Source organism: Pollachius pollachius (assembly GCF_949987615.1).
Source record: "Pollachius pollachius genome assembly, chromosome: 1".
In the NCBI taxonomy this organism is placed as follows: Eukaryota; Metazoa; Chordata; class Actinopteri; order Gadiformes; family Gadidae; genus Pollachius; species Pollachius pollachius.
The window spans coordinates 48,040,628-48,049,295 of NC_136934.1; positions in this window are offsets into that span (position 1 = coordinate 48,040,628).

Below are 8,668 nucleotides of genomic sequence, written 5' to 3' on the forward strand. Positions count from 1 at the left end.
CGCTTGTGGATGCACTTTTAATTATTCGTAATGTTTTGTGTCTTTTTTAGTAGGTATTTGTAGCATGGATGTATTTCTCCAAAAGAGAAAAGAGGTGTCGGTGCCTCAATTCTGTAAACGTCAGCAGTGCATTACAGTGCAATTCTCGAATATATAAACCTTGTCTTGTCGTAATGGAGTGCCTGTATTGAAAAACAGGCCAGTGACTCATTGCCATTTTTTACTCAAAATAATGTGATTCACCGTCTGTTTTACATAGCCAGAAAGACTTATACATGATTTAAGGAGCTTTCAGGTATCTCATGCATTAGGATAATGGTAGGGGATGATTAAAGTTTCAGTAGCATTATCATTTGATGCATAAAATAAAGATGACCGGGAAAAAGGGTTCATATAATGCTGTTGAACGTACAATCTAAGCTTTATTTATTTATTGTGGGCGGGATGTGCATGTCAAACTGGCTGAGTAGGATGCAGAGCATATACGATTTTTGTCTTTACTGTTTGAGGGACTGAAAACTGAAAAATGACCAATAAGATTTATTCTCTATTTTTTTAGACCAAAATTAATATAGCATCTATCTATTGGAATTTTTTTACAATCGCACTTTGAAATTATTCAAGGTTTTTACCAGTCAAAACTGTGAGATTTAAATAGAATCATTTCAGTGCATGGTCCACCTCTCACGAGGCAAATACGCCAAATATCGTTTTTTTGTTCTATTCTTTGAATATAAAATGAACTAAAACCATAACCACCTGGATCCCAGCGCAGGCTACATTGGTCATATAACCACAACCAGATATTCTGAGGAACATCTGGTATTCTCCACAGAAATTGACCTTGACAGTCAGAGGGAAACTTTGAGGTTGGGAGGGCTTATGGCGGTAACCCGACAAGCATTACTACTTCATTTAAGTTAGTGGTAGTATCCTGAATATTGATCTGCCGTAGCTTCATTAGCTGGGAACTGACATCCCTGATTGATGTCTCTTTAAACTAGGTCCTGGTACGGGAATACCTGGGGAATCACACTATTGACTTTGGCCTGTTTGTGCTACTGGCTCTCTGGAGACTTAGTGTTAGCTTTAATGGGATCCATCAATTCAACTCTCCTTTTAATAATTATTGTTTTACCATTCACAGGAGACTACAGTATTTGAAGTTTTTTTTTCTCTGTGTTTGTTTGAGTTTTTTCTCCTCAGGGTTGCCTCGAGATAACAGAGACTTGTCTTGTCTTGATTTTCTGCATAAGAGATTGACTATGTGTGGAGGCTTGTTATTCCTTCATTTTTCTAAGTCGTGACAAGCTCCTCCTTTCAGTGTATTATTCCCGGGAACAAAACACTGGGGAGCCGCTCAAAGAAAAAGATACAATTCCACACAGACGATCCACCAAATCGCCCCTTTGATGATGTTGACATCATTAACCTACACATTGAAAAAGGAATTCATATTTCCCCCTTTTTCTTCTGTCATAATTTGCATTGTGTAATGGAGAGAGAATTTATTTTGTGTTCTCCGCCTAACAAGCAATTGATGTTTCTAAAGCCCGGTGCTTGCATCCTGTCATTGGTCCAAACAGCGTCTTTGATTGTTGTTTCTTCGTCTTCTCTCACACAATGACCACAGGAGGTTGAAACAAACCATAAAAGCGCATCCCTTGTAGACCTTCAAGTTCACCTTGCAAGGTGGGGGGAAGGGACTTCAATTGTCTGGGACAAATCCAAAGAGGTGTTTGGGGGGGGGGGGGGGGGAGGGAGGGAGGGAGGGAGGGAGGGGGAGAAAGAGAGAGAGAGAGTGTGGGGCGGATGTGGTGGTGTAGGGGGGAGGCAGCAGAGGAGCTGGACGGAGAAACGAGGGGATAAAGAAAAAGACAGAGCGAGTGATCTCGTTGCATGATGAAAAGGCATGCTAATGTTAAGGACATTGATCAGCTCCCAGTGCTACAACCATCCCCCCCCCACATCCCCATCCAACCCCCACTCTTTGGCCCCCGTCGACGTATCAATACATTGAAAACATCATTTGTATCAGCAGTTGTTTCTTTAATTAAGATCTGGCCCAAATCTTTGCTATCGATCGCGCCATTACCTTATCGACAGCGTCTCGCCGAGCTGACGCGGTGGCTTTGCCTCCATTGAAGTGATCCTGCTGCTGCCGTGGCTGCTACTGCAGCTGCTGGAGCCGGGGTTATAAAGTGCACCGCGGTATTATGTCATATAAGCAAAGCCACGTCTTTGTCTGCTGTCTGAATACGCCATTCAAGGTAAGTGGCCGGGGCCCCGATATCGACATCGGGTTCGCATCACTTAACGAAATTAAACATGTGGAGCAAAACAGCCAACAAGGCTGGAAATCTTGAAACGCAGCCGGGCGAGCTAAATGAAGGAGACAAATGAGCTGGCTGGAGATTGCCTTAATTGATTGATTTAGCGGTTGAAGTTTTGTGTTTGTTTTTTGTTGGTTGTTGATCATATCATGTGCTGCTATGGTTGATAATAATAGTCATCAAAAGCAGGCAGAGGGTTTAACATTAGCAAGACATCGACGGGGTTTCTTAAAGTATATCCCAAAGAAACGTCTGTCTGTGATTTGTCTGCAGCATCAGGAAGCCCTATAAAGTGATTTTTTTTTTTTTGCTCTCAGGGGCCAGGCAATAATTCCCGTCGAGATGGCCTCCATTCATCAGTACAGTGCAGTATTTACTTCATCATCATTAGGAATCCATCCCACAGTCGTTACAGTGATTGATACCGCCATTGGAATGTCCAGGGCATATTTCCTCCATGAAATATCCCTTTACTCGGAACTCACTCCTGTCTAATTGAACAATGGCACATTTTCAAGGGCTTTGTTGGAAAGGTTTGTGTGGCTCATCCTTACGGCGGCTACACAGCCCCCCGTCCCCACCCACTCCTGCTGCACCAAAAGGCACCCATCCCTTTACACACAATCCATAGCTCCTCTTTTCTCTATCGCCACTTTTCTTTCCTTCCTTCAAGGCATTCTGAGCGTCGCCCTAGCGCCCCCTCTTCCTCCTCCTCCTCCTCTTCCTCCTCCTCTCATCGAGATGTCCTCATGGCTCCTGAATCTACAATGTCTGGCTGCGCCTAGGGCGCTGCCCCCTTTCTCCTTCCCTCTTCTCCTTCTTCTTCTTCTTCTTAGTCCTCTTCCCCTTCTTCTCCTACTCTTCCTCCTTCTCCTCCTCCTTCGTCTCCTTCTCCCTCTTCTTAGCCTTCTTTTTTTCATTCGTCTGCTTTCTCTGTTTCTTCGGCTTCTTATTCTTTGTTCTCAACTTCCTCGCTTCTGAAGAGATGCTAGCTGTCAATACCTCCGCCTTCCAGGCAAGAGGTCTTCTTCCCCACTCAGCCAGACCGCCAGCCAGTTAGCCAGCCAGCCAGTCAGTTAGCGAGCCAGCGGGCCTTGGCTGACTACCCCCGCCAGTCAGTCCTACTAGTCTTGCTGCGTTAAGCTTCCTCCCACCTGATATAATACACCACAGGACGCGTTCCCTTCTGAAACCCCCCCCCACTATTTTCCCGACCCCCCTTCAACCACCACCTCCACCACCTCCACCGACACATAAACCGCCACCAGCTCAACTACCCCACCTGCCCCTACAGAGAAACCCCCCCCCCAAAATAAATGCATCCCTTCCCGCAAAAACGCCCGAGAAGATTTTGTTTTCTTATTGGTAAAGGGATCGGTGAAGGCTTTGCATCTCCATGGGCATTTTGAACAACGCCTGCTCCACTCCGATTGCAACCAGCACAAACAAATCCAATAGCCCCGGCTAATCTGATCATCTCCTCCACGAGCACTTTTCATGCTGGGGTCCTCCCTCAGAACCTCCTTGTACCGTCTCCAGCCTGGGAGTGTGTGATAAGACACTGGAAATTTAGTCATCATCTTTGGCGCAAAGAGGCTCAGAGTAGGGATTATGATATTCCTATAACCTTACATTGGATATGGACAGAGCAGCTCCTATAGCGCGGATACAATCCTGTACAGAGCTGTCCGTCCGTTCCGCACACATGCACACTCACACACGCACACACACACACACACGCTCACACACACATACACAAACACATTTTTTCTTTTTCTTTTCCTCCAAACCCGATCCGACGCTTCTTCCCCTTTTAAAAGGTTGACTTTACAAGATTAGCACAGACTAGCCGTCATCATGTTAGAGCAGATAGGCCGGAGAAAAACATAGTGTTTACCCTTGTTGAATGCATTTGCAGCTCAGATAAGAGGCGCGATATGTATAAACTGGTAAACTTTGAATATGCTGTATCGCATTGCTCTCCTTTTTGATTTGTAAGAAAGTTATGAGTCAGTGACTGAGCTAAATCTTTTCGGTATTTGCCTATTGCATATGTGACAAACTGTCAAATATTTAAACATAAACAAAACAAATGGTCGGTATGGTTTATTTGCATGCAGTAGCAGGTCGTAAAATACTATTCATTAACATTGAGCTCATTTTATTCACAGTTCTACTGATATTTCATAAGGCAAATCAGACATTTATATATCTGTTACTGGAAAGTTGAGCATGGAAATGACTTCTTGGCATTCATAACATAACTACCAAATAAATCAATCGTTTGTGTGTGTGTGTGTGTGCGTGTGTGTGTGTGTGTGTGTGTGTGAGTGTGTGTGTGTGTGTGTGTGTTTGCAATTTGCCATGTAGCTTACTTATTGCAAGCCACTTAAATGAAATTGCAGTGGAATTGATATAGTGGATATTCATCATCTTGAATATATTACAACATTGCAATATCCTCTGGTCCAACTCCTCTGTGCTGCATACATTATTACCAGCTCTTTCTGGGGGGCTTTACAGCTCTCTGCTCATAGTTCCTCACCCGTATATCAAGTGCAACGTTCCTATATACGTTTATAAGTATCTGGTTTAGGCCTGTCAGCTAAAACACACAGGAAGCCTGCTGATAAACTGTGTCTGGCAGAAATTAGCCACATTCAGCTGAAGTCAATATCTGCTAAGCTCAATATCTATCATGTAACCCGATGGTTTGTGTCTATGCACACATTCTGAGCCTTTATTAGCTTTCGTGATTAGCCTAAAATACACAACATCGACCTGTTCCAGACGCGTCCACGATGAAACTGTTTAGGAGGCAGTTATTAATTCATTGTTGTTCTTTTTTTATTCAATTCTTGACTATAAAGTAAAGCTTTCGGGGCTGCCTCGCTCGGTGCAGGGATATATTTGAACAATAGCCGTTGTTGGAAAAACGTAAGGCCTTTTTCTGTGGCGAGTTGCTAAATGGTGTCAAAGGAAGCTAATTAGCTTAGCCGCGGCAGCAACGTAGCAGCTTCTGGCTGTCATACGGTTCACACATCCGCCCGGAGGAAACTAAAGAACTCTCTCTCTCTCTCTCTCTCTCTCTCTCTCTCTCTCTCGCTGAACAACATGAAACGACTCCCAGGATGTATCTCTGTCTATTAGCGGAGTCACGTTCGCCATACAACATCAAAACATCCTAATAGCCCCGGTAGCGCACTTGTTATTTACAGTCAACCTATTGTTCTGTCATATTCAAAAAAAATAATCAGAGAAAGAAAAAAAGAATGAAAGGAAGAATAAAACAGCATTAGAGCCGTGATGACAGGCTGTGTCAAATATTGAGCGACACTTTTGAGGCAAGCTTCGCCTGCTTTTCCCTCCAGCCCGGTGTCTTTAGTGCAAGGCAGTGTTTTTTTACTCTGTGATACAGCGCTATTCAAAGTCAGATTAAATTAGGGCTGGCTTGTCTTGCTCCAGATCCAAAGTGACAGAGATGTCCCGAGCGACAGGAAACAGTACAGTTACAGTTTCACCCCCCCCCCCCCCCCCCAAACACACACGCTAACCCTAGCCTCCTGCTCTTCCCACAACGCCCATCAATATTTCATTAGGTAACCTAAGAGGCAAACTAGAAGTAGGCACGCACACGCGCACACACACAGACACACACACACACACACGCACAGACGCACACACACACACACACACACACACACACACATGCACAGACGCACACACACACACACACACACACAGACGCACACACACACACACACGCACAGACGCACACACACACACACACACACACAGACACACGCACAGACGCACACACACCGCACACACGCACAGACGCACACACACACACACACACACACAGACGCACGCACACACACACACAGACGCACAAACACACACACACACTTACACACATAGTTGTTTTAGTTTTTTGTCAGTTCGTACCATATTTTTTTTCAGCCTCTTTCCAGCCTCTATCCCCCCCCCCCCCCCTCCACAGTCACATCCTCTCATTTTCCTCCCTTCCAACACATGGAAGGTCCCCCCACACACCACCACCGCCCACATTCATTTCTCCTCATTCAGGGTGGCAAAAATCAATCATTTCATTCTCTCTGGATGGCTGCCCATTAAGAATGGAGAGAGGTGGGGGGGGAGACACCCACGAGTGGAATGGAATCCACATTTCCCTTCAGCCGATCCCGGCCCGTGATAGATTTGTTGGGTGCTGCCACAAATGGCAGTGGAGGTGAGCTGTGTGTGTGTGTGTGGGTGTGTGTGTGAGTCCAGAATGACGAGTGTGTTTGTACTCTATGTCTTCTAATCACCCTCGTTGCACAGACACGGCGGTGGTGATAGCGGCCTTATCGCAGCGGGAGGGCAAGTCAACCGTGTCATGAAGCATCCAGGGGGGGCTGAACTGGTGCTGCCCTGCTTTGTCAAGGGCCTGCCTGCACCCATTATACTGGATATATATATATATATATATATATATATATATATATATATATATATATATATATATGTAGAAAAGGACAGACTGACAAACGCTTAAAGTTATATATATTTTACTATTTTTTATTTATAAACCTTTATTCATTATATGGCGATTTTTTATAAAGAAATGCTTATGGTTATGATTTATGCTCCACACATTTCGTGCATGAGACTTGTTTTTCTGTTGTTTTAATCTTAATAGTCCACAACAAATATGCCCATGAGTATTGTAATATAGAGGTGGGCATTGTAGACAGTATGATATGATGAGTTTGATATGTTGTGTATCTCAATGTCAATAAGTAAAAGCATATGCCTCTCCATGTGGGTCATGGCTAACTCGAAGTTAAAAAGTATATATATGAACATCTTCTAACGACATTGCTGAATATTTTTTACAATGTTTTGAATTAAACGGCTGTCCATTGTTTTAATGGGAAGCTAGTATTCTCCGTATTCTCCCAGATAATTGCGGTTTAGACTCATCCGACACATTGTTATTCTGCTTAGGTGACTTTAGTTCAGTGCGAATTGAAATGAGCTTCTTCTTCTCTGGGTTTGCAAAAACACGCATCATGTAACAAGATGCCACATTGTTTACCGCCTGAATATAAAACAGGCATTGCTCTGCGGAGCTTCAAGTAATATAAAAATGTAGCAGCGTTGTCTTTGAGTTATATGAAAGATTTATCCCCAAGTTGCGATACTTTTTTCCTATTATTTTTTTGCAAACATTATTTACGTATTCATGGATTCTTGATCTTCTGAGGCGCTGATGCACGAATCGTCAAATGCCGAAATGGAAATAGTGGCTTTAGTTCAAATGCAGATTATATCCTGTTGTGTTTCGGTACAGAAAAATGTGAGCGGTATCTATTATTTATCTTAAATTGTATGTCCCTAACCATATGGCTATTAGAAATCTTGATCCTCTGGCTCTTTGTCCAATACGATCAGTTGCCCTTGTCTCTTAAAAAGGCCATTTTCTCTCAGCTGGCTTTCCTGAGAGATAGATTCCCCCCCCCCCCCCTGTAAATCAGACTCTTTGCATTTGCATGCATATTCTCAATTTGTTTGCACTCGTGTCAAAAATTGCCACAGGATAACATAGCGTTTAATGGTACATGCTCAGAAATAATAACGTATGCAAGAACTTGGAATGACAAAAAAGGACCAAGAAATACATTAAAAAAATCAAGAGAAGGGGAAAAACGTCAGGGAGTCGAGCCCTCTTTGAATGATTAAGCCAAGGCAATCCTCCCAAACCTCAGCGCTCCCCCATCATCCAGCAAACGAAAGGTGTTGATGCTGAGGGCAAATTAAGCCTCGTACAGGCACGATAATGTGCCTGTGATCAATTAACACAGACACAAGGTGTAGGGGCTTCCCTTTGAAACTTTGAGTGGAGCGAGGAGGAGAAAAGGCCTTTCCAGTTGAGCAGCAGTAATCATTTCCTGGGCTAGCATCTGAAGGCTAGCGAAGCCGCACTCGGGAGTATGGATTTTGCCTGAGGACCCTCCCCAGGCAATGAGCTGACTAGTCAAACATGCTCACAGCAGCCCTAATCTTACTTTAGGACATTGACTCGACATGAAAGCCTATGTCTCTATATTTTCAGCACATTCGCTTTTTTCTCACAGGAGACAGAAAGAGAGAGAGAAAGTGAGCGTGTGTTTTTTATCTTCTCTTTCCCCGCTTAATGAAAGCCATCAGGAAGTGTTGAGTCAAGTTTAGATCAGCGCTGAGTCCTGAATCCTCGATGCGAACTGTGCAGTGTTAATCTAGTAGTCTCTGCTTCTGAAGTACAGCCCAAATAAAGAAGATGGCCGTGTTAC